Source organism: Hemitrygon akajei, chromosome 21, assembly GCF_048418815.1.
Source record: "Hemitrygon akajei chromosome 21, sHemAka1.3, whole genome shotgun sequence".
NCBI classification, from domain to species: domain Eukaryota; kingdom Metazoa; phylum Chordata; class Chondrichthyes; order Myliobatiformes; family Dasyatidae; genus Hemitrygon; species Hemitrygon akajei.
In genome coordinates, this window is record NC_133144.1 from 36,529,702 (window position 1) to 36,555,557 (window position 25,856).

The 25,856-nt window shown below is 39.2% G+C and overlaps 1 protein-coding gene across 3 annotated transcripts in view; it reads left to right on the forward strand.

Annotated features, from left to right (window-relative positions):
- The window catches only part of bmpr1aa (bone morphogenetic protein receptor, type IAa), a 260,246-nt gene that overhangs the window by 35,244 nt on the left and 199,146 nt on the right, over positions 1-25,856 (forward strand). The gene's annotated exons all lie outside the window — the stretch shown is intronic.

Genomic DNA, 25,856 nt, shown 5'->3' on the forward strand with positions numbered 1-25,856 from the left:
CTCTCATCCTCCGTCGCTCCAAGGAGAAAAGCCCAAGCTTATTCAGCCTGTTTTCATAAGGTATGCTCCCCAATCCAGGCAACATCCCTGTAAATCTCCTCTGTGCCCTTTCTATGGTTTCCACATCCTTCCTGAAGCGAGGTGACCAGAACTGAGCACAGTACTCCAAGTGGGGTCTGACCAGGGTCCTAAATAGCTGCAATATTACCTTTCTGCTCCTAAATTCAATTCCACGATTGATGAAGGTCAATACACCGTATTCCTTCTTAACCACAGAGTCAGCCTGTGCAGCTGCTTTGAGCGTCCAATGGACTCGGACCCCAAGATCTCTCTGATCCTCCACGCTGCCAAGTCTTACCATTAATACTATATTTTGCCATCATACTTGACCTACCAAAATGAACCACTTCACACTTATCTGGGTTGAACTCCATCTGCCACTTCTCAACCCAGTTTTGCATCCTATCAATGTCCCGCTGTAACCTCTGACAGCCCTCCACACTATCCACAACACCCCCAACTTTTGTGTCATCAGCAAACTTACTAACTCATCCCTCCACTTCCTCATCCAGGTCATTTATACAAATCATGAAGAGCAACGGTCCCAGAATAGATCCCTGAGGTACACCACTGGTCACCGACCAGAATATTACCCATCTACAACCATCTTTGCCTTCTGTGGGCAAGCCAGTTCTGGATCCACAAAGCAATGTCCCCTTGGATCCCATATCTCCTTTCTTTCTCAATAAGCCTTGCATGGGGTACCTTATGAAATGCCTTGCTGAAATCTATATACACTACATCTACTGCTCTTCCTTCATCAATGTGTTTAGTCAATATTCCTTGAATTCCTGCATATAAAGCATATTTTTAATCATGCATTTGAAAATGAGAGTTGGAGGATGTATGTGGATTTTAAAATTCTAATATAAAGTGGCAGTTTGTTTCAGAGAAATTTTGTAGACCTTAAAGAGACTGCTTCAGTTTCTTTACTTTTGGTGCTGAAATGCACTTCAATTCATAGAACTTGATTTCTTTTAGAAACATTTAATTAATAATTGAGTTCTCATATAACCAGGATTTCAATCAGTTATATATTGTTTCCTTCACCCCGATCTAATCTTTTATTGAGCTTTGCATAAGTTTACAAGTAGACCACACTGGTCGTAGGCATTTTGTTGGACAATACTTATCAATCAAAGAAGAAAGTATTTGCATAATGGCCTTGTATCCCTTTCAGAACACTCCAATGTGTTCTATAACTGGATGAAGCACTTATAAAGTGTAGTTGCTACTGTAATGCAGAAAATATGATAGCTAATCTGTGCACAGCTATTTCCCTCCAATTTCAATGCAATAATGTTTTGGCCTGAATTTTCTGAAATATTAATCAAGTATATCTTGTTCGGGACAGTGAATAATTCCTCATATCATGTACCAAATAATAGATTAAAAAAATAGTACTTCTGATAGTAGAGCACCCCTTTAATGCTTTATGGAGATCTGCATTTAAAGCTCTGAAGTGAAAACTCTATTTGAGATATCTATATTTTACTTGCTCACCTACTTCAAATGTGCTCCTTGAGTTCTCCTCCACTTCCCCATTGTGAATCATGTCTGTGTGCTAGTGCCGTTTTCTGCAGTAGACAGGCATGTAATGGAGTTAGTCCTAGAAATATGCTTGATTACAAAGTTTTGCTGCTATTTGATTGATATCTGTGTAATTTAAAATGATCTCAGTATCAAATGTGGATGAGACCATACTAGATTGGTACTAGGGAATAAGCTTGGCCAGGTGATCTGAAGTTCCAGTGAAGGAGCATTTTGGGAATAGTGGTCATAATTCTTTAATTTTTACAATAGTTATGGGTTAGAGTGGTTGTCCCAGTGAAAGTGCTAAATTAGAGAAAGGCTAATTACAGCTGTTTTAAAGTCCTATGTAAATTTGTTGTCAAAGTACATGTACGCCTACCTTGAGGTTCATAGAAACACAAAGAAACACAATAGAATCAATGGAAAACTGCATACAACAAAGATGGACAAACACTAATGTGTGCAAAAGACACCAAACTATGCAAATACAAAAAAGAAAAAAGTCAAAATAATAATAAGTAAGCAACAAATATTGAACAAGAGTTGCAGAGTCCTTGAAAGTGAGTCCATAGGTTGAGGAATCAGTTCAGTGTTGGGGTGAATGAAGTTAAACCCCTCTGATTTCAGATGGATGAGGGGTAATAAATTCCTGAACCTCATGGTTTGGGATGAGGCTTCTGTACCCCTTTCCTGATGGGGTGTGTCCTGGATGTTGGGAGCCCTTGATTATTGATGTTGCTTTATTAGGCAAGAACTGAAGGAATTAGATTAGGAGAAGCTGTTTGAAAGTAAATCTACTTTTGACATGCAAGAGTATTTTAAAGGCCAACTTGATAGAGTTCAGGACCAGCATATTCCTGTACGAAGGCAAGATAGAAGTGGCAGCTTCAGGAACCTTGTACGCCAAGAGGCATTGTAAATTTAGTCAAAAGAAAAAGGAAGTATATGCAAGGTTGAGGGGTCTGAAATCAGACAAGGCTGTTAAGGAATGTAAAGGAAGCAGAAAAGAACATGGAATTAGGAGGGTCATGAAATGTCCTTGCAAGTGAAACTGAGAATTCTAAGGCACGTTGAGCTCTGGGACAAGGGATGGTGTGAGGTATTTATCCATAGAGCCAGAGGAAGTGGGTGAGGTCCTTAATGAGCACTTTGCTACAGCATTCACCATGAGAAAGACATGCAAGAAAGTGTGTGATTAAGGAGGGATGTGTTGATATTCTAGGGCATGTGACTATTAGGAAGGAAGAGGTGTCTGGTTTGGGTGGCAAAAAGACATGGCAATACAGTGTTTTTGAGAGGTCAAGTGCAAAAGGAAACGTGCTATAAGTGATAGGGCCGTTGGGGCATTGATGTATAGAGGGATCTTGGGTGAAAGTCCGAGACACCCTGAAAGTGGCAACACAATTGGATGGTGTATGATTTCTTTAATGCTTGCTGCTTGCTACCATTAGTTGGGGCATTGATTATGAATGTTCAGAAATCAAGTTGCAGCTGTACAAAACTTAAGGCTACATTTGAAATATTATATAAGAAGTTGGAGAAATTTAGAGATGCAAGATATAGATGCTGGAATCTGAAGCAAAAATCAAATTGCTGGAGTGACTTGGCTAGTCAGGTGGTATCTGTAAAGAGAAAAGAATAGCTGATATTTTGGGCTAAATCCCTTTATTAGGGCATCCTAATCAAGGGCTCTGATCCAAAATGTTGACCATCCATTTCCCTTTGCAGATGCTGCCTGACCCACTGTTTCTTTTTTCTAGCATTTTGTTTGTTGCTCCAAGTTCCTCCAGCAGTCTGTTTTTAAGACAAACTTGTATTGTTTTTGCTTGAGCATCAGTGGTTAAGGTGTGACTTGAAGTGTATAAAATTCTGAGAGGCACTGAGTGGGTAATCTTTAACGGTTGAAAAGACAAATACTAAAAGTGAGGGGGAAAGTTTAAAGATGTGAGGCAAAATGTTTTTGTACATAATGGTAGGTATCTGGAATGTAGGTGGTAGAAGCAAATGTGATAGTGAAATTTGAGTGGCATTTAGACAAATGAACAAATAAGAAATGGAGGGATGCAGACCATGTTCAGGCAATTGGGATAAGGTGAGTTTGGCTTCATGTTCAGCACAAACGTAATAAGTCAAAGGGCCTATCCCATTATTATTCTGTGTTCTGTAGACATGGTGCAATGCAGTGGTTGGTTGATGGACTAATGAAAAGAACTTTAAGTTCCGTAAGTACCTTTCACAACCTAAAAACATCCCCAAAATAATTTTCAACTAAGGAAATGTTTTCAGTCCATTTATTGTAATTTATGAAAAACAGTGCATAAAATAGTCACAGAAGTTATATAAGTTGCAATAATTTAACCATTTTGGGGGTTTTGGAAGGTGTTCAGTAAAGTCATACATAAGAGATTTGCCTACAAAATTAAAGCACATGAGGTGTAGGTTAAGGTATTTGTGTGGATACAGAATTAGTTGGTAGATAAGTAAGAATAAAAAATGCTCTTTTTCTGAGTGGCAGACAGTGCTACTGGGATTCTGCAAGGAATCTGTGTTTGGATTCCAGCTAATGATAATGTACGTATTCACTATGGGTGAGGAAAATAAATTTTAGCATATCGAAATTTACAAATGACATAAAGCTGGGTAGGAATGTGAATTACAGGTTTCCCCCCGCTATCCGAAGGTAGAGCGTTCCTATGAAACGGTTCATAAGCCAGAATATCATAAAGTGAATAAGCAATTACCATTTATTTATATGGGAAAAATTTGCGAGCGTTCGCAAACCCAAAAAATAACCTACCAAATAACACAAAAATACACAGCCTATATAAAGTAAAAATAATGTATGTACAGTGTAGTTTCACTTACTGGAATCGGAAAGACAGCGAGCACACTGATGATGGTGTGTTAGGCTTAGTCGTTGGAGGTTAGGGTGGTAGGAGATAGAGGAGACTGGGGTGTCATCTCATCGTCATCTGTTTCCATCAGGGCAGGAGGTCACCTTCTTCTATGTCTTCCTGTCTCGCTGTCAAAGATTGAGGTTTGTCATCTGCTGTGGCTGATGTGGAAGGCTTGAAAAACGATAGTATGCTTGACTGCTTAGCCTCGTGCATTTTTCTGTCATACAGCTCTTTGTAAGCACTCAAACCATCCTGCAAATATACCCTAAACCTACGTACCCTTTCAAAATTAAAGTCCTACTTTTCTGTAATCATTGCAGCGTTGTCAATTGCAGCGAAAATCTCTCTCAGTTGCTTCACATTCAGTTCCTGGATGACTTCACTTTCGGGCCGTTCGCTACTGCATTTGGTTTCAATTGTTATCCTTTCCTCTTGCAATGGCATCAGCTCTTCATCTTTCAGTTCTTGGTCATGGGATGCCAAAACCTCTTCAACATCATCTTCATCAACTTCCACAAACCCAGCCTCCTTACTCACTATTGCTGTATTTATTGTTGATGGTTTGAAGTCTTTAAAATCGTTCACTGCTTCGTGACACAGTTTCTTCCAAACGCCATTTCTTATTGAGACTGTTAGCCTATTGGGAGCATTGCCAGTGTTGGCGATTGCCAGTTTTATATTTTACTCTTTCCAGATCTCTCGCAAAGATGCTTTGGAGTTGCCCTCTCTGTCAATGGTACTTGACAATAAAACGCATCACATTTTGCGTATAGTAAGCCTTAATTGTAGCAATTAGGCCTTGGTTACACGGCTGCAGCAATGATGTCGTATTCGACGGTAAGAACGCAGCACGAATGTTACCGCCATACTCGGTAATGCCAGGTGGATGAGCAGCACAAATATCAACAGTCACAGGACACTTATTATCGAGGTTATTTTCTCTACAGTATTTTTCAACAAAAGGACTAATGTACCCACTCATGTGCTCAGAAAAAAGCACTTGGGTATTCCAACCACTTGGATGTGAATGGAACACAACAGGAAGTGTTTTCTTATCAACTGCTTTAAGTGCCCTCGGATTTTCTGAATGGTACACTAGTAGAGACTTAAGGACAGCATCACCAGTGGCGTTAGTAATTGGCATTAGGGTAAACCTGTCCTTTGATGCCTTGCGTCCCTTAGCCTGCTTTTCTTCTATCGGAATAAATGTCTTGCTCAGCAATTTTTTTCCAATAAATTGTAGTTTTGTCACAGTTAAACACTTGCTTATATGAATAACCACCTTCAGTATCAGCCGAAGCACTCTGTCCAGTAAACGTTAAACTATGAAGCTGCCCTCAACTCAGAAACCGATTAAACCACCCATGACTACCTTTAAATTCCACTTTCACAACACTTTCATCACCATCGTCCGGTGCTTTCTGTTTCAGCTTATTATAAAGACTGACTGATTTCTCCTTAAGTATAAGATAACTTAATGGAACACCACGCTTTGTACACCCATCAATCCACGCAAGCAATAGACTTTCCATTTTATCCATTATTGGATGCCGACTAAGAGACCACTTTGCTACGAGCAGAACCAACAGTAACATCAGCAGCTTTCAAGATTCTTTCTCTCTGTGTGTAAATAGTGTGAATGGTGAACGCAGGCAAGTTCAATGCGCAGACAATGTCCTTACTTAGTTCACCATGATCAAAATGCTTAATTATGTCTAGTTTTACGCTAAGTGTAACACCTTACAAGCTCTTTTAGGCTTTTCTGATACCTTAGAACTCAATCTTGCTAACGGATGCACAAAATAAATCGAGATAAAGCACAGATGCTCACAGGCACGTGTTTAAGCAATGGCTTGGCTGTTCGGGGTGCGTGCTGCCTTTTTTTTGTAGAAGTGAAAACACTCTTTGGTTAGCGAAAACAGGGTACTAATGTAGGTCTTTTGTAACAGCAAGGTGTCATAAAGAAAATGTTTGGAAAACGGGGTATTGTAGTATATGAAGGTTGCAAAAAGACCTGCAGGTTGTTGAAGCATTATAATGCAGATAAATAGGATGTTATCCCCTTTGGTGCGAAACACAGGAAGATGTACTTTTATGTAAATACAAGAAATTGGGAAAGGACTGTTCCTTGTGCACTAGCAATCATAAAATAAGAATACAGGTGTTGCATGTGGTTAAGAAAGCAAATATCATCTTGCCCTACTTGATCAAAGGATTTGAGTGAAGGAGTGGGAATATCTTTCTGCAATTCCACAAGGCATTTGGGAGACCATACCTTTTAGTTCAGATCCAAGGAAGAATGCTGTTGTTGCAGAGCATGTTAAATGAAAATGCATTTTGGATGCATCTAACTCGTATGCTACTTTTTATGTGTCGTCGTAATGAATTTGGACTCTTGGATCTAGGAATTTTATTATGCTTCCAGATTTGTAGAAATTATTGTTTTATTAGTAGAGTTTAATTCCATTTAAATTTGTAATTGCATTTACATTCTTAAAATTGAATTTGTAAAACCTATTGTTTCTGATTCATTGGTCCTAAAACTAATCTGGTAAAAATATAATTTGGAAGAACAGTTGAAGATCCAATAGGTTAACAAACTTGCCTGAGGAGAAATCTAGTAATGGATTGCTGAGGAGCCAAATACCTCCAGTAAAAGCCAATCATTTCAAAATGTAATCTTTGTTAAATAGTACATGCAGATTTCTATCATCTCAATTGAGCAAAAGGCATTTTAAAACAATATGCATTGCTGCAACGATTACGCAGCCATAAAGGAACCTACAACAAAAAGCAGATTGCTGTATCCAAGCAGAGTGAAGGCATATTTTACTCTGTTAGCACCAAGTATTGGCATTTGTTTTCCCAAATCTTACCTAATATAGTTTGATTATTTTCTTGTAATGAGCTTTGTCTTTATACTGTTATAAAACTTCCTTTCAGAAAGTAGTTTAGGACTTTGGTTAAGGGGGAAAATACATTGAAATGTCAACATTATTCTACAATTGTCAAAATTTCTGTATGTTCAAAGTCTTGTGTTTCTTCATTATTGTCTTCAAGAATTGAATTTATTCATGCAATTGTAACTCTCGCTTTGGCTAGTAGCTTAATATAGGGGTGATAACCTCCAGCCCAGCTTCCCTCTACATTCAAGAGGTTTAAATTCTGCCTAATCACCCCTTTTGGCCAGAACTGTTTCTTTGTTGTCAGCTGCTAGTGTAGATATTTGGTCTGAGAAAAGCTGGAACTTTTTTCATCTGAGCATAAGCACTGATTTCATTTCCGTCCTTGGCTGATTTGCTGTTCTATGAAGTGCAAAGTTCCTACTATTTATGAATTCCCGTTCTCTGGCTTTGCTTAAAGGCACTCTGGGGGAATGGTCATTCAGAGACTCGCAGAAATGGTTTGTAATGATTGCTCAGTTCTTTAATGATATCATTGCTGAAATTGTATATCAGGGTTTTTGGAAAAAGACTAATCTTTACCGATGGCCAAATGAACTGGTTCGTTAAAAATTATCGTATTTTGCAAATTCTATACTTGTTTCTTTCAGCTTTTTCTATCAAGTTTCCTTTTTTCACTTGATGACTTTGCAGAACATTTACATTTTTTTTGCCATCAGTTACTGCACCTCTGAAGCAGTCAATCTCACCTTTTTTCCTGTTCTTTGTCGTAAATTCTCTTAATTGCTTCAGCATTGGGAATTTGGAAGAATCTGGTCAGTTCATAGCTGTGAGTGATATTATTTCATGGATGCCACTTCTGGAAAAGTCAGCTCTAATAACCATTGAAAGGTTAGTGGGGAGGCTGCTGAGTGGTAGAAACAGTCCCAAATCAGGAAGGTGAATGACTGTCTTCATTCTCAGTGATAGAGGTTTTATGAAGTTCTGTAGAAGATGCCTTGAGACATTTATGTAAAACTTTGTAGAGAGGTATGCAGTACAGTCATGGTATGTGGAAGTGAATGTTCATGGCTGTGGATTTGGTACTCAAGTGTTGGTGGAATAGGACTTGACTAAGCAACTGGATAGAATACCATTACACACTCCTGACATGTCTTCTGTAGATAGTGGAAAGTGGTGAGTGTTGCACATTTTCTACCATAGGCCTTATTTATGCAGACATAATGGTTATATTCCAATTAAGTTTCTGATTCCTAATAGCGTCTGTATGTTGTTCTTCTTTTGTCCATCTACAAAAGTCATAGATTGGTAATATTTTCCTTGGCTGTTTGGCTCAATTTTTGTAATGCTAAAGGATTGGTCACACAGCTTGTGGTATGATCACTTCTGTGGTCTTCAGGCTGTTGATATAACAATGGTAATACTGTAAAATGCACAGGAAAGTAGTTCAATTGCTGTAGTAGGAAATGACATGTTGGCATATAAATTTTACTTGCCATTTATCAGTTCATAAATGTTTCCCAGTACAAGCACAGACTTTCTCTGTTAAGCACAGTGCAATCATTAGTTAATATGCACATTTCTGACTGTACTATGGGAAGGATGTCATTAATGATATTGGGATATTGCCCTGAGGAATATTTACATTAATGAGAAGGAAATGTGATTGATTTCCTGCAACAATGACTTTTGGTTTTGGCATGACTACAAGTGAAAAATTCATCCTCATTTTATTTTGAGATGTTGTTGGAGTCTGAACTGTTTTTATCTGATTGTGTGATCCTGTTACAATTATTCAATACATTTGCTGATTATCACAACAGGAAAATGAATCTCAGGGTTTTCTATGGAGATATATATGTACTTTGATAATAAAATTAACTTCGAACAATCAGCTGTTTCTCGATTGTGCATTAAATTGAAAAAAATGGCAACTAGCTTCCATGATATTGAGGGCAAAAGTACATATTTTTTACACTGTATTCGGGCCATTGGTGCTTTGAAGAGATGTAGTTGTACCGTAATTTGTAGTACATTCAAAGCTTGCCGTTTGCCAGGCCCAGTGGATAGCAAAGTTTATTTGATAAATACCTTTTTAAAAATTCAGGTTTGCTGATGACACCACTGTTGTGGGCCGTATCAAGGTGGTGATAAATCAGCATATAAGAGCAAGATTGAAAATATTGCTTAGTGGTGTCATAACAACAACCTCTCACTCAATTGTCTACAATCTATTGAAGCCATGAGTCCTGAAGTCCATGAGCTAGTCCTCATTGGAGGATCAGAGGTTGAGAGGGTTAGCAACTTTAAATTCCTTGGTGTTGGTATTTGAGAGGACCTGTAAATTCAATTGCGAAGAAAGCACAACAGCATCTCTACTTCCTTAAGAGTCTGTGGTGATTGGGCCTGCCATCAAAGACTTTGACATTCTTCTATAGATGTATATTGGCTGGCTACATCATGGCCTTATATGGAAACACCAATGCCTTTGAATGAAAAATCCTATAAAAGGTAGCAGTTTCAGCCCAGTACAATACCGTTGAGCACATCTACATGAAACGCTGTTGTACAAAAGTGGCATCCATCATTAGAGATCCTTACCACCTAAGCCATGCTCTTTTCTTGCTGCTGCCATCAGAGAGAAGGTACAAGAGCCTCAGACTTGCACTACCAGGTTCAGGAACAGTTACTACCCCTCAACCTTGAACAAAAGGGGATAACTACACTCAGTTGCCTATCCATTGAGATGTTCCCGTAATCAATGATCTCACTTTAAGTATTCTTTATCTTGGTATTCATGTTCTTGTTATTTATTACTATTTATTTATAGTTGCATTTGCACAGTTTGTTGTCTTCTGCATTCTACTTGATCTTTCACTGATCCTGATATAGTTCCTGATATATAAATTTGTCAGGTGTGCCCAGAGGAAAATGAATCTCGGGGTTGTGAATAAAATCTACTTTGAACTTTATCAGGCAAAATCCAGCAATAGTCAGATCAAGTAATAATGATATGAAAGACCATATTCTATTGCAATTTTCCTCTTTCTGAAAGATGCACCTTGTGTTCCTTTATCAAAAAGTATTAACATTCCTCTCATACCTTAGTTTGTAGATTATACTGTCCATCAGCTAAAAGAATGTTTTTAATCTTATGACTAAGGACAATTATTGAATTGAATTGACTTTGTTATTTACATCCTTTATATACATGAGGGGTAAAAATCTTTACATCTCCATCTAAATGTGCAATTTATAGTAATAATAAATAGTATGTAAAACTATTCAGTATAACATAGAAATACAATTGTATCAGCATAAATGAATCAGTCTGATAGCCTTGTGTCCTGGAACTATTGGTCCTGGCTTTTATTTTGCGGTACCATTTCCCGGATGGCAGCAGCTGGAACAATTTGTGGTTGTGGTGACTTGGGCCCTTTTTTTTAAAACACACCTGTCTTTGTAAATGTCCCGAATCATGTGAAGTTCAGATCTACAAATGCACTGAGCTGACCGCACCACTCTGCAGAGTCCTGCAATTGAGGGAAGTACAGTTCCCATACTAGACAGTGATGCAGCCAGTCAGGATGTTCTCAATTGTGCCCCTGTAGAAAGTTCTTAGGATTTGGGGGCCCACACCAAACCTCCTCAACTGTCTGAGAGGAAAGAGGCGCTGTTGTGCCTTTTTCACCACTAGACAGTGATGTAGCCTGTCAGAATGCTCTCCCTGGTACAGCTATTTAAATTTTTGAGCGTATTTGTTAACATACCAAATCTCTTCAAACTCCTAATGAAGTATAGCTGCTGTCATGCCTTGTTCATAACTACATCAATATGTTGGGACCAGGTTAGATCCTCAGAGATCTTGACACCCAGGAACTTGAAACTGCTCACTCACTCCACTTCTGATCCCTCTGAGAATTGGTATGTGTCTTACGCCCGCTTGTCACCACCTGATATTCTACCAACAATGGTATTTGAGCTATGCCTAGCCACACAGTCATAGGTATATCAAGAGTAGAGTAGTGGGCTGAGCACACACCCCTGAGATGCACCTATGTTGTGAGGAGGATATGTTATCACCAGTCTGCACAGATTGTGGTCTTCCAGTTAGGAAGTTGAGGGTACAATTACAGAGGGAGGTACAGAGGCCCAGGTTTTGTAACTTCTCAATCAGGATTTGTGGGAATGGTGGAATTAAATGCTGAACTATAGTTGATGAACAGCATCCTGACATGGGTGTTTGTGTTGTCCCAGATGGTCTGCAGCCACGTGGAGAGCCATTGAGATTGCATCTGCCTATTGTGGCGATAGGCAAATTGCAATAGGTCCAGATCCTTGCTGAGACAGGAGTTCAGTCTAGTCATGACCAACCTCTCAAAACATTTCATCACTGTAGATGTGAGTGTTACCGGGCGATGAGTGTTAAGACAGCTCACGTTATTCTTCCTAAGCACTGGCATAATTGTTGCCTTTTTGAAACAAGTGAGAATTTTCACCATAGCAGTGAGAGGTTGAAAATGTCCTTGAATACTCCTGCCAGTTGGTTGGCACAGGTTTTCAGAGCCTTACCAGTACTCCATCGGGAACTTCCATCTTGCGAGGGTTCACTCTCTTTAAAGACTGCCTTACATTGGCCTCTGAGACAGAAATCACAGGGTCATCAGGTGCAGCAGCGATCTTCACAGCTGTAGTTGTACTCTCCCTTGATTATTTGAGATTAGGCCAATCAGTGTAGTGTTGTCAGCAAATTTAATTAACAGATTGCAGCTGTGGGTTCCGAAACAGTCATGGGTATACAGAGAATAAAGGAGGAAAAGGAGGCTTTGGACACAGCCCTGAGGGGCCCCTATGTTGAGGGGCAGAGGTAGGCAAATGAAACAAAGTACTATAAATATTCAGTGGTCATGCATCATCTGTGGAAATGTACATACAATGTTTATATTATAAGTGAATGATCTGCAGTTCTTTTGGATTATTTAATTGAAGAATAAGAATTTACTGTATACTGCATGCATTCTCTGATATTAAATGGAAGCATTGAATTGTGGCAATTGTTTAAATTTGGCATAGGATTGGAAAAAGCTGCAAACTCAGCCAGTTCCGTTATGGGCAATTGCCTCCCCAGCACTGAGGACATCTTCAAAAATGGTGCCTCAAAAAGGACCATCAGCTAGGACATGCTGCCTTATCATTGCTACCATCAAGGAGGAGGTACAGGAGACTGAGGGTACACAGTAAACATTTTATGAGCATTTTCTTCCCCTCCGCCATCAAATTTCTGAATGGACAATGAACCCAAATACACTCTCTTTTTGCACTACTTATTTAATATATACAATACTGTGAAAGTTTTGGGCATTTTTTTAAGCAGCAGCAGTACAGTGCAATACATACAATTACTATAGTGCTATACAAGTCTTAGGCACCCTAGCTATATATATTTGTGCCAAAGTCTTTTGCATGGTACTGTATGCTATATTTTACTGTAATTTAGTTTTCTATGTATTGCACTGTACTGCTACTGTAAAACAAATTTCACAACATAAGGTACTAATATTAAACCTGATTCTTGTTCTTCTCCCTGTTCTTGTTCTTCACCATTTTGGTATCCAATAGAGATGAAAATTACTTTGCCTATATAAACTGGTAGTGTAACTTAAAATTCTCAGTTTTGTGTCTCCATCAAGTTTCTTTTTCCTATCCTAGCAATCTTCTCAATTTCCTTGACATCAAGTCTCCATTTCAGTATAGTGCTAGCAAGCCACTGCTGGTCAGAGTAATCTGATGTCACACTAGTTTTGCATACATTTGCTTCATTTACCCTTGCAAAATGGCAATATCAAACAACACACTCAAAATGCTGATGGAACACAGCAGGCCAGGCGGCATCTATAAGGAGAAGCACTGTCGACGTTTCAGGCCGAGACCCTTCGTCAGGAGAATGGCATTGTGATGCTTTTCTTCCGGTCTGCTGGTATAGCATGCAGAAAAATATTGGTTAATGATTTAATGGCAACATGGCCCTGCAGATTTTCAGTGTTTCCAATCTGATAGTACAATTATTGGGTCCACTACCATTTTTTTTTCAACTCTCACTTAGTGCTGAACACATAGCTGAACTTTGTTTGCGATTATGGCTAGCCAGAGCTGGGAATGAAGAAGTTGTTAGGGATACACGGTTGGGGTTGACCTGATCTGGGAGAGATGTTCTTTATATTGTACTGGATTCTACATCCAACACTAACCAGGCAGCTCCTTAGCATCTGTTGTTGAACTAGACAAGTCTGGCAAGCCAGGCCTGTATCAGAAAACCAGATATGATTTGCAGAGGGCTATTTCAAGGGCGAAGGGACAATTTCGAATGAGGTTGGAGGCGATATCACAGGCAACTCTGGCAGGGTCTGCAAGACATTACTTCCTACAAAACAAAACCCAATAGTATGAATGGCCACGATGCTTCACTACCAGATGAACTCAATGCTTTCTATGCATACTTTGAAAGGGAGAACACATCTACAGCTGCGAAGATCCCTGCTGCATCTGATGACCCTGTGATCTCTGTCTCAGAGGCCAATGTTAGACTGTCTTTAAAGAGAGTGAACCCTCGCAAGGCAGAAGGTCCCAATGGAGTTCCTGGTATGGCTCTGAAAACCTGTGCCAGCCAACTAGCGGGAGTATTCAAGGGCATTTTCAACTTCTCACTGCTACAGGCAGAAGTTCCCACTTGTCTTAAAAAGGCAACAATTATACCAGTGCCAAAGAAGAATAATGTGGGCTGCCTTAACGACTATTGCCCTGTAGCGCTCACATCGACAGTGATGAAATCCTTTGAGGAGTTGGTTATGACCAGACTGAACACCTGCCTCAGCAAGGACCTGGATCCATTGCAGTTTGCCTATCGTCACAATAGGTCAATAGCAGACGCAATCTCCATGGCTCTTCACATGGCTTTAGACTTCCGTTAGTCTCGAGAGACCATGGATTTGCACCGTGGAAAGTTTCCAGGGTGCAGGCCTGGGCAGGGTTGTATGGGAGACTGGCAGTTGCCTATACTGCAAGTCTCCCCTCTCCATGCCACCGACATTGTCCAAGGGAAGGGCAAGGGCTGATACAGCTTGGCACCGGTGTCGTAGCAAAGCAATGTATGGTTAAATGCCTTGCTCAAGGCCACCACACGCTGCCTTAGCTGCGACCTTCAGATCACTAGATCACTTGGCCACGCGCCAACACTCATTGACTATAGCTCAGCATTTAATACCATCATTCCCATAATCCTAATTGGGAAGTTGCAGAACCTAGGGCTCTGTACCTCCCTCTGTAATTGGATCCTCGACTTCCTAACCAGATTACCATAGTCTGTGCTGATTGGTGATAACATATCCTCTTCGCTGACGATCAACACTAGTGCACCTCGGATGTGTGCTTAGCCCACTGCTCTAATCTCTGTATACACGACTTTGTGGCTAGGCATAGCACAAACACCATCTACAAATTTGCTGATGTTACAACCATTGTTGGTTGAATCTCAAGTGATGACGAGAGGGCGTACAGGAGTGAGATATGCCAGCTAGTGGAATGATGCCGCAGCAACAGCCTGGCACTCAACATCAGTAAGACAAAAGAGCTGATTGTGGACTTCAGGAAGGGTAAGACAAAGGAACACACTCCAATCCTCATAGAGAGATCAGAAGTGGAGAGAGTGAGCAGCTTCAAGTTCCTGGGTGTCAAGATCTCTGAGGATCTAACCTGGTCCCAACATATTGATGTAGTTATGAACAAGGCAAGACAGCAGCTATACTTAATTAGAAGTTTGAAGCGATTTGGCATGTCAACAGATACACTCAAAAACTTGATTAGTTGCACTGTGGAGAGCATTCTGACAGGCAGCATCACTATCTGGTATGGATGGGCTACTGCACAGGGCCGAACGATGCTGCAGAAGCTAGTCAGCTCCATCTTGGGTATTAGCTTACAAAGTATCCAGGACATCTTTAGGAAGCGGTGTCTCAGAAAGGCAGCGTCCATTATAAAGACATCCAGCACCCAGGGCATGCACTTTTCTCACTGTTACCATCAGGTAGGAGATACAGAAGCCCGAAGGTGCACACTCAGCGATTCAGGAACAGCTTCTTCCCCTCTGCCATCTGATTCCTAAATGGACTTTGAAACTTTGGACACTACCTCACTTTTTTTACTATACAGTATTTCTGTTTTTGCTCATTTTTAATAATCTATTCAATATATGTAATCAAGTTACTTATTTATTCTGTTTTTAAATTTTTTTTCTCTCTCTGCTAGATTATGTAATGCATTGAACTGCTGCTGCTAAGTTAACAAATTTCACATCACATGCCGGTGATAATAAACCTGATTCTGATTCTGCTGTAAGCTTCCCAGAGTTGCCAGATATTTGCACAAGCTTGGCTGGTCTTAAAATATTCCATGACACTCAAGGGCCTTCCTACACTGCAGGAAGGGTGTGGTAGACAGTGCAGAAGCGATTCAGCAGTATGTTACATGGAGTGGTGGGCTGCATTTGGGAGATAGGAGTTTGAGAAGTGACCTTTATAGAGGTTTATTAAATTATGAGGAATGTCGGATAGTAAATGATAACTAAATACCATGGAAAAGCTGAGTTATATAAATCTGGAAAATAAATACAAATTCTCTGTTTTACTTTGTTTTGTCTCTGTCATACATTTACTCTCTCCTGTCTTGCATACTTCCACTTCCCTTTCCTTCATATTGGTTTTACTTAGAGTCCATTTAGGTTAAAATTTCTACACGTGCTTCGTTGATATCCTAAATGCATTACTGTTGATTGCTGTGATCAACATAAATCTTGATATGGGCTTCATCAGTGAAAGTTATGCAAGTTTAAAATGATGAAAGGCTCTTTGGTCAGAAACAAAAGTTGTCATGAAATCAGAATTTGTCACTGCCCCACTTGTTACTGCAGGAAAGTGCTCATAAAACTGAATGTATGTAAATCAGCGCTTGCATTTATAGGTGAGTAGGATAACTTGGACCATTTTTTTAGATGATTTATTTGCAAGTTGATCGTAAATTTGTAACTCCCAATAGCAATTTAAGATATTTTTGCATTTAAGCTTATTAAATTTGTCTGGATCATGTGGCTATCTTTGATTATGTTGATTCTGTTTTAAGTTTTGTTTTTGTAATTTTTTGCAGTTGTGACAGATACAAGCACCCTTGTATTAAAATAAGGGGATTTTTTTTGCTGTTTGCTGGTTTGAAACAATTCATATCTAAATCCTTTCAACAAATACAATTTATATTTAGTGAATAAAACAACTTGACATTCAACACTTTATGCCTGAATGTATCTTTGGACTCTGATGATTGCTCAGACACAGTTGCATGGAGTGCCTCAGATTGGTGTCTTGAGCTGAACTACCTTTTATTATTATTAGGTTAAAAACAGGGCACAGGTTGTGTACCCCTTATCCAAAATGCTTTGTATAAGAGGTACACAACTGGAAATGTTTTGGATTTTGGATTTTTTTCCCCAGATTTTGGGATATATATTGTGATAGCTTGGGATCGCCATCATTTCAGACTGAATTTGTGTGCTACCGCTAAGCAGTCTTTTCCTTGTTTATCACAGATATGTACTTAACAGTAAAAATTATTAAGTTTTATTTAAATATTGAAAATATAATGTGTGCAGGGTAACGAAAGCAGCATGACAGCATTGGGTGAATACCTGAATCAGCTGTTGAACAACAAATGGCAGGCTTTCAGTCTCCTCTTATGATGCAGTGTTTTGATTAAAAGGTCACAGTATACTGTATTTGCATTGAACTTATTTTAAGTAGGTAAGGTATAAAAACAATCAGCATTGTAGACTTTGGTGTTAGATTTTTGTCAGCAAGGCTTTAAAAATTTAATACTGTCATGTAAGATATAAAAGCAATCAGCATAATTACACGTTTTGGTGCTAGATTTTCGTTGTCAGCAGACGCTTTAAAAATTTAATACTGTGCCTTTTCTTAAATTTTGTCAACCAGCCTGCTGGAGATTCACAATTACCTTCAATTTTCAGTCGGATAGATCTTTGCTTGTTTCATGATCAGCATACCATTAAATGGCAGATGTTCACTCTGCTGATGATAATTTATTGAGATCTTCATTTTTCACTTTGTGCAGTGTTTTTTTTCCCCTATTTTTCATTAATTTCTGTTCATTTCTGTTCATGTGAGATAACCTCAGAACTGTTTGTTCTGCAGTTTGCACTTGTATGTGGCAGGTTCAGGGCAAATTTTGGGGTCTAGCTGGATCCTAGACTTGTTGACAGAAGAGCCACAGTCAGTCCATATTGGCAGAAACATCTCAAGTTCCGTCATGGTGAGTACACTCCCAGGGCTGCATGCTCAGCTTGCTGCTGATGCATGACTCTTGAGTTTGGGAAACAGCTTTTTCCCCCAAGCTGTAAAATTGCTGAATTCCCTGCCACCACCCAGGTCTCATCACATATGAAGTGCCAGTCAGTTTATACTGTTTACTTTTTAACTAGTGTATGCTCCTTATTAATTTATTTGTGCTAATATGACTTTGTGTTATTTGTGTGAGTTATATGTATGGTGTTGTGTACCTTGATCCATAGAAATGTCTCGTTTGATGGTAAAGATGTGAATGGTTGAATGAATGACCATAAACTTGAACTGATAAGTAAATAATGTGTGGCATATGTAGGAGGAACGAGAATCCAACCATTGTTGACTTCATTACTGTTCAATCCTTTAACATAACATGTTTGGGATACCCATTATGCAGAACTGTCTTGGTGGGCCAAGTGGCCTAATTTCTGCTCCTATGTCCCTTATTAATCAGATCAATTGGACCAACAAAAGAAATAGTGGAGCTACAAGATTAGGCAAAGATGGTGTATATTGTGGTACGTAACTTCTAAACTCACCATTACCTACAAAGTACACTAGGAATGTGATAGCATATGTGGCAATGCTCCAAACCAGAGCAGTTTGTCTCAGTGTATCAGCACTAATTTACTATCTTTAAATCATCTCTCATGAACATACTGAGCAGTTTTCATAGCTTAACTGTATTACCAAAAGCTGCAGTCTCTAAAACAGAAGAATGAAGGTAAACACAAGGAAATCTGCAGTTGCTGGAAATTCAAGCAACACGCACAAAATGCAGGTGGAATGCAGCAGACCAGGCAGCATCTATAGGGAGAAGCGCTGTCGACATTTTGGGCCGAGACCCTTTGTCAGGACTAACTGAAAGGAAAGATAGTATTTTCCCCTCCCCCCTCCTGCTTTCAAATCTCTTACTATCTTTCCTTTCAGTTAGTCCTGACGGAGGGTCTCAGCCTGAAACGTCGACAGCGCTTCTCCCTATAGATGCTGCCTGGCCTGCTGCGTTCCACCAGCATTTTGTGTGTGTTGTGAGAAGAATGAAGGTATCAGGTCTCTTGGAGATTAGCATTTGCAAACCTACTTCAGAGTTGTACACACTCTTGGCCAGGATATAAGTGCTTTCCTGGGAACTACCAGCTATAACAACACTGTTATATTCTATTTACAACAGTGTTAAAATCATACTGCTGTATGTAGTTCTAAGTCACAAAAGAATGCTAATGCTTAGCTTAAATTGTCCAATTAGAAACAGTTAGCTGAGGAACACTAAGAGCACCTTCACCACAGGAGTGCATTAGTTTAAGGAGCTAACCTCTACTATGGTGAAGACAGTGTGGATAGAAAATAGAATCTGTGCTTTTCAACAAAATCCATATTCCATACATGAATGAATACTGTTGGAATTTACCATCCGTATCTAAAAATTGTATAATTCCATTTATTTCGAATCATTAATTTAAGTGTAAAATCCTGTATTCTATGAAGAAGCGTTGTCTTTAGCTAAAATGATCAGATTACATTATTAAACATTTTGAGAAATTAAAATGATATGAAGTATATTAAGATCACCATCCAAATGGTAACATGGTCACTAGCTGCAGTTTTAACTGAAACACAGATTTAGAAACACATCATAATTGCTAAGTAAATTTTGTATTTATGGAAAGATATAGAATTAGATGGAATCATATACCATTATTTCCATTCAAAGCAAGGAAATTTACTGTAACAGGTAAGAAAAAGATTTTTTCTATCATTGGAGTATTTCATTGAAATCTCTCCCCCCCCCCACCCCCCCACCAGAGAGCATGCTTCCATATCCATGGATGTAAAATTATTTTGCTAGTTGACCCAGCCTGAACCCTCCATCAGCATGAGCCCGTTGAGCCCCAAGGTTATGGCATACTCATGCATGCCATATGTATTCATTTACTCAGAAATGTAGACGCCCAACATCTTTATCTCTAAAACAGAGACACTTAATGTGCTAACAACTTGTAAATTCTTGGTGCATGAAGGGAATATAAATATTGATAGTGTCTTGAAGAAAATGATCCTTACAGAATATGTTTTATATTGTATAATGAAGAGCCTATAGTAAAAACATTACAAGGTTTATTTCAAATCAAGTTTAACTTAAACTTTGTCTGTGAAGTTAGAAGCACCCAGGTGATTAGTTGGAGCAAATTTTGTTTTGGAGATATACTGGTAAAAAATACATGGTTCATTTCCAAAGGCTTAGTAGCAACATGTTTATCGTTCTGAGTCTGGCCTCTTTATTTGTAGTTCAAATGTGTAGTTTTGCCTGACTTACTGTATTTGTTATGAGTCATGGTCTCCTGAGTTCTTAATTGTGATGGAGCCTGCGCTTCTGGCATGCTGTCTTTATGTTGCATTTAAGCATTGTCCAGAGTTAGAATAGGCATTGCATTTCTAAACACCTAAAAAGAGGCTTATGAGTTTGTTTTCCCTTAAGCACTGTAGCTTTTTTGTTATTCAAGATTGTTTAATGTCATTTCCAGTACACAAGTGTAAAGGAGATCAAAATGATTGTTAGTCCAGATCTGATGCGTCGTGCAAAAAAAGCACAATGTGATGAGGAACACAATAATTATAAATAATGTAGCTTATATACATTGATTGTATCAAAGTTCAAAGTAAATTTTATTATCAGATTACATGCATGTCATCGCATACACCCCTGAGATTCTTTTTACTGCAGACATAGTTAGCAAATCTATAGAACAATAACTGCAAACAGAATCAATATACAACAAACTGTGCAAATGCAAATATAAATAATTAGCAATAAATAATGAGTATGAAATAACAAGATAAAGAGTCCTTAAAGTGAGACTGTTGGTTGTGGAAACACCAGAAGTAGAATGAGTGTAGCTATCCACTTTTGTTCAAGAGCCTGACGGTTGACGGGTAGTAACTGTTCTTGAACCTGGTGGTGTGAGTCTTGAGGTTCTTGTACCTTCTACCAGATTGCAGCAGTGTGAAAAGAGCATGACCTGACTGGTGAGGATCTTTGATTGATGCTGTTTTACTTCAACAACATTTTATGTAGATACGCTCAGTGGTTGCAGTGGTTGGTGGGGGGGGGGGGGGGGGGGGATGGACTTTCCAGTGAAGTACTGGGCCAAATCCACTACCTTTTGTAGGATTTTCCGTTCAAAGGCATTGGTGTTTCCGTACCAGGCCATAATGTAGCCAGTCAGCACACTTTCCATCACCCATCTATAGAAGTTTGCCAAGGTTTTTGATGATATACTAAATCTTCAGACTCTTGAGGAAGTAGAGGCACTATCCTGTTTTCTGTGCAATAATATTTATATGATGGGCCCAGGACGGGTCCTCTGAAATAGTGACATTCAGGAATTTAAAGTTACTGATCCTCCCATGATTACTGACTCGTGGACCTCTGGTTTCCCCCTCCTGAAATCTGCAATCAGTTCCTTGGTCTTATTCAGTGTCCTTAATGTGATGTGAGGCACAGGAGTTTCTGTACATAAGGTGACTGACAGGAAATGATAAAGTAGTGGTGGTTGGGGGTGTGGAGGAGTGGGTTAGTGGGTGGAGTTGGTGTTGACTAGTCTTGCTGCTTTTGAGTCTGTGGGTCCTGGTGAGCATGCTAAACAGCTTCCTCCCTGATTGGAGTGGGACACACAGTTCATGAGTAGGATGAACTGTTGAAACTTGGGCAGTTTGGTTTCCCTACCATGCAGTGATGAAGCTGGTTAAGATGCCCTCTACTGCCCATCTGTAGAATGACATGAATATGGATGTGCATAGTCCAACTTTCTTCAGCCTCCCCATAAAGTTGAGGCATTGGTGATCTTTCCTGAATGTATAGAATGTGTTCTGGGACCCTGAGGGGTTGTACATGATTTCCATTCCCAGGAATATGAAACTGTTTGCAGTTTCCACTGCAGTGTCGCTGATATTCAGGGGGTGTGAGTGGTGAGAGTTCTGAAGTCAGTAACCTGGATGGGCCCCACAACTGTTGTGTCATCGGCAAACTTAATGTGATTATTCAGGTGTTCGGCCATGCAGCCATGTTGTGTGAGCAGATTGTACAGCAGTGGGCTCATTACACAACCCTGTGGAGCACCTATGTTGAGGACAATTGGGAAGGAGCAGTGGTTGGGTCTGTTGATTAGGAAATCCAACACCCAGTGACACAGTGTTGTATTTAAGCAGAGGAGTAAGATTTTGTTGACCAAAGTCTGTGGGTCAGTAGTGTTTACTGCTGAGCTGAAATCCAGAAACGGCATTTGACATGTGTCCTTGTTTTATAGGTGTGTCAAAGCCAAGTGCCTGACAGTACACATACTGGTGAGTGCCCAATGTGGCAGGAATGGAGTTTTTGATATGTGCCATTAGCAGCTGTTTAAGAAACTTCATGAAGATTGGCGTCAGTGCCACCAGTGGTAATCATTTAGTTGTGAAGGTGTAGAGTTCTTTGTTACAGAGTTGGTAGTGATTGGGTTCAGCAGCCTAAACAAGTAAAGTGTTGGCGACATCAGTGAGCTTGTGTACTCACTCACTGAGTATTAGGCCATGGACGTTGTCTGGCCTGGCTGCCTTACATAGCCTGAAGGAGCTCTTCCTGATAATCTGTGTGTGTGCAGACTGTTTATGTTTGAAATTGATATTGTCACGGATCTGAATTAGGATAAGTTAAATGTTTGGTTTGCAGGATGATGGGAAGGTTTCAGATTTGGATGCTTTGCAGATGGATTTTAATGAAGGTTATTTTATATATCATACTTTAGAACTTTATGCAAATAATTTGTTTTCCATAATAAATCCTATGAGGTATCTATTAAAAATGTTTAATTTAACTTCCAATTTTGGAACATTTATATCATGGTATAACTGTTTGAATTGTTGTCCTCTTCATCATTATTCTATGATGGCATTGCATTGCAAATTATTTCATCTATCAGCATTGCCAATGCTGCATCTCAGATTTGAGTCTCCTGGTTTTTAGCTTGATCTGCTTGGCTAGAGTGAAAATCATCACTCCAACCAAATCAACTTCTGTATATCCAAAATTAGATTAACAGGTTCCATTCAAGTTGAAGTAAATTTATTATCAAAGTAGAAAAGTTTGTGAACCCTTTGCAATTACCTGGTTTTCTGCATTAATTTCTTGTAAAATGTGATCTAATCTTCATCTAAATCACAATAATAGACAAACACAATCTGTCTAAACTAATAACACACAAACAATTGTACTTGTCAATACTGAGTAGACTATTTAAATACTCAGTCTGGGTTCAACAAGTATGTGAACCTCTGGAGTAATGCCTTCTACAAAAGCTGTTTGGAGTCAGATGCTCCAATCAATAAGATGAGATTGGAGGTGTGGGTTGTGGAGGTGCTCTGCCCTATGAAAAATGCACTAAGTCAGGTTGCTGACTGAGCCTGCTCATCTCAAGAAAGATCTGTTTATGTGCACTATGCCTCGATCAAAACAACTTTTAAAGGACCTTAGAAAAAGAATTGCAGAGATGCATGAAGTTGGAAAGGGCTACAAAAGCATTGCTAAAGACCTGAGTATTCATTAGTCCACAGCAAGAGAAATTGTCTACAAATGGAGGAAATTCATTACTGTTGCTACTCTCCCTGGGAGTGAGCATCCTGCAAAGATCACACCAAGAGCACAATGTGTAATGCTGAAGGAGGTGAAAAAAGAACTCAAGGGTAATGGCAAAAGACCTGCAGAAATATCTAGAACTTGCTAAAGTCTCTTCATGTGTCTACTATATGAAAAACACTGAACAAGAATGGTGTTCATGGAAGGACACAAGGAAGAAAACCACTGCTGTCCAGAAAAACATTGCTGCGTGTCTTGAGTTTGCAAAGACCACCAAGATGTTCCACAATGCTTCTGAGACAATGTCCTGTGGACACAAATGAGACAAAAGTTGAGCTTTGTGGCAGAAATACCTACTGCAATATTTGAAGGAAAAAGGTTTGTTATCACTGACTTATGACATGAAATTTGTTGTTTTGTAGCAGCAGTACAGAGCAAAACCATAAACATTATGCTAGATTACAAAATAAGTAGTGCAAAAAGAAGGAATATTGAGGTCGAATTCATGGAGCATTCAAAAATTGGGTGTGGGGAAAGGAAATGGAAAGCCATTCTTAAATTGTTGAGTGTGGGCTTTCAGCTCCTATACCACCTCCCCGATGGTTGTAATGTGCAGTAGGCACGTCCAGGATGGTGAAGGTCCATCGTGATGGATTCTGCCTTGAGGCACTACCTCGTGAAGATGTTGTCGTTGGTGGGGAGAGTTGTACCTGTGGAGCTGGCAAATGATATAACACTCTGCAGCTTCTTGTGGTCCTGTGCACTAGAGTCCTGTTACCAGGCTATGATGCAGCCAGTCAGAAGACTCCACTGTGCATCTAAAGGAATTTTCAAGAGTCTGGTGACACACCAACTCTGTTGAAACTCCTAACAAAGTTGAGCCACTGGCATGCCTTTGTAATTGCATCAATACATGCGGCCTAGCACGTCCTCTAAAATGTTGACCCCCCCCAATAAATTACTTAAGGCTGCTCATCCTTTCCGCCACTGACCACTCATTGATAAAGGTGGGTGTTCACTTAACTTTCCTGTCCTGAAGTCCACAAGCAATTCCTTATAATGTTAATATCAGTTGTACACATGCAAATGAAAATTATGAAACTGCAGATACAGAAAATCTGAAATAAAAATAGAAAAAAGCTGTCCCTTAGAGCTATAGTGTAAGACATTATATAATATTATAATACTTCGAAGCAATATTCAGCTGATGAGTTAAAGGTGATAAGTGGCAATCAGGATTTTTACTAACTGCAAATGAATTAACATAACTTAATTGTTATTAAAGCCAACAAAAGAGAATAAGTCATTAGAACAATAATTTAAAAAGGTGTTTTCTTCCTTTCTATCTTTCCAAAGCTACTGTTGAAAAGTCGCAGAAGAAAATGAACAAATCCTTTCTTTCAACAAACTTACTGATTTTGCAGCTTACTTAAACAATCCAAGCAGACATTTTCACAGCGGTACAGCTTTTAAAATAAACTTCTGAATACAATGTTCTAACTTTGAATTCTTGAGGCTGTGGTGTAAGTTCTTGGAAATATTTTCTCGGAGGCCTTCTTCATCTGGAATCACTTGCATTTTCTCTGCTGTTCTTCCAGGCATTTCCAAGCATCCATTTTTGCCCATAGTGAATCCAGGCCTTGAGATTCCAGAATCCAGTCTCAAATTATTGAAGTTCATGCTTGGTTTCATTGGCTTTGATCTTTCATAAGAATTCAGTAATGTAAACAAGCAGCTTGTGCTTTATGAGCTAAATGGAAAGTAAAGGATACTGTAATGTATGGCAGTTAGTGAGCCAGTAGCAAGAATTCTGGACCCCTGAATCATGGATGTATTGAAATCCATCTTGGAAATTGGGGATTTTTAAAAATTCAAGAAATGACATAAATAACTAGCCTCTTTAACACTAACCACAAAGCCACCAGTTTTTAGTTTTAAAAACTGTCTTGTTTCTAATGTGTTTCAGTGAAGAAAATCTGCTTTCCCTAACTTCATCTTTTTTAGATTGTCTTTGGTGATCAAGGATTACTTCAGTTTCATGGGTTCTGTGGCAGAAAGTGATGAACTCTGCCACAGATGGTGTTGAAAGTGGCTCATGGGGTAGGCAATTGAGTTTTATAGGCTAGTCTTCTTGACACTGATAGAGGGTTTCTGTGTGATACCAGTGCAAGGCCTTGGTTTTTAATGCCATTTTAAGTATACTCCTACCACTGAACAGTCAGGAGTTGGTAGAGGTGTTACACTTCTTTAAAGAAGCTATGAGTGTGTCCTTGGATCTTTTACATTGTCCACTTGGAAATCTATTCTCATGGTCAATTTTTAAAATAGAATGTCTGTTTTGGAAGTCTGGTGGTAGGCAGGTAAATGACATGTTTGTCCAAATCAGCTAATTGATGGTAACTAATGGTTTAATGTTGGGAATGTTGATATCAAATTTCCCCATCAATGCATT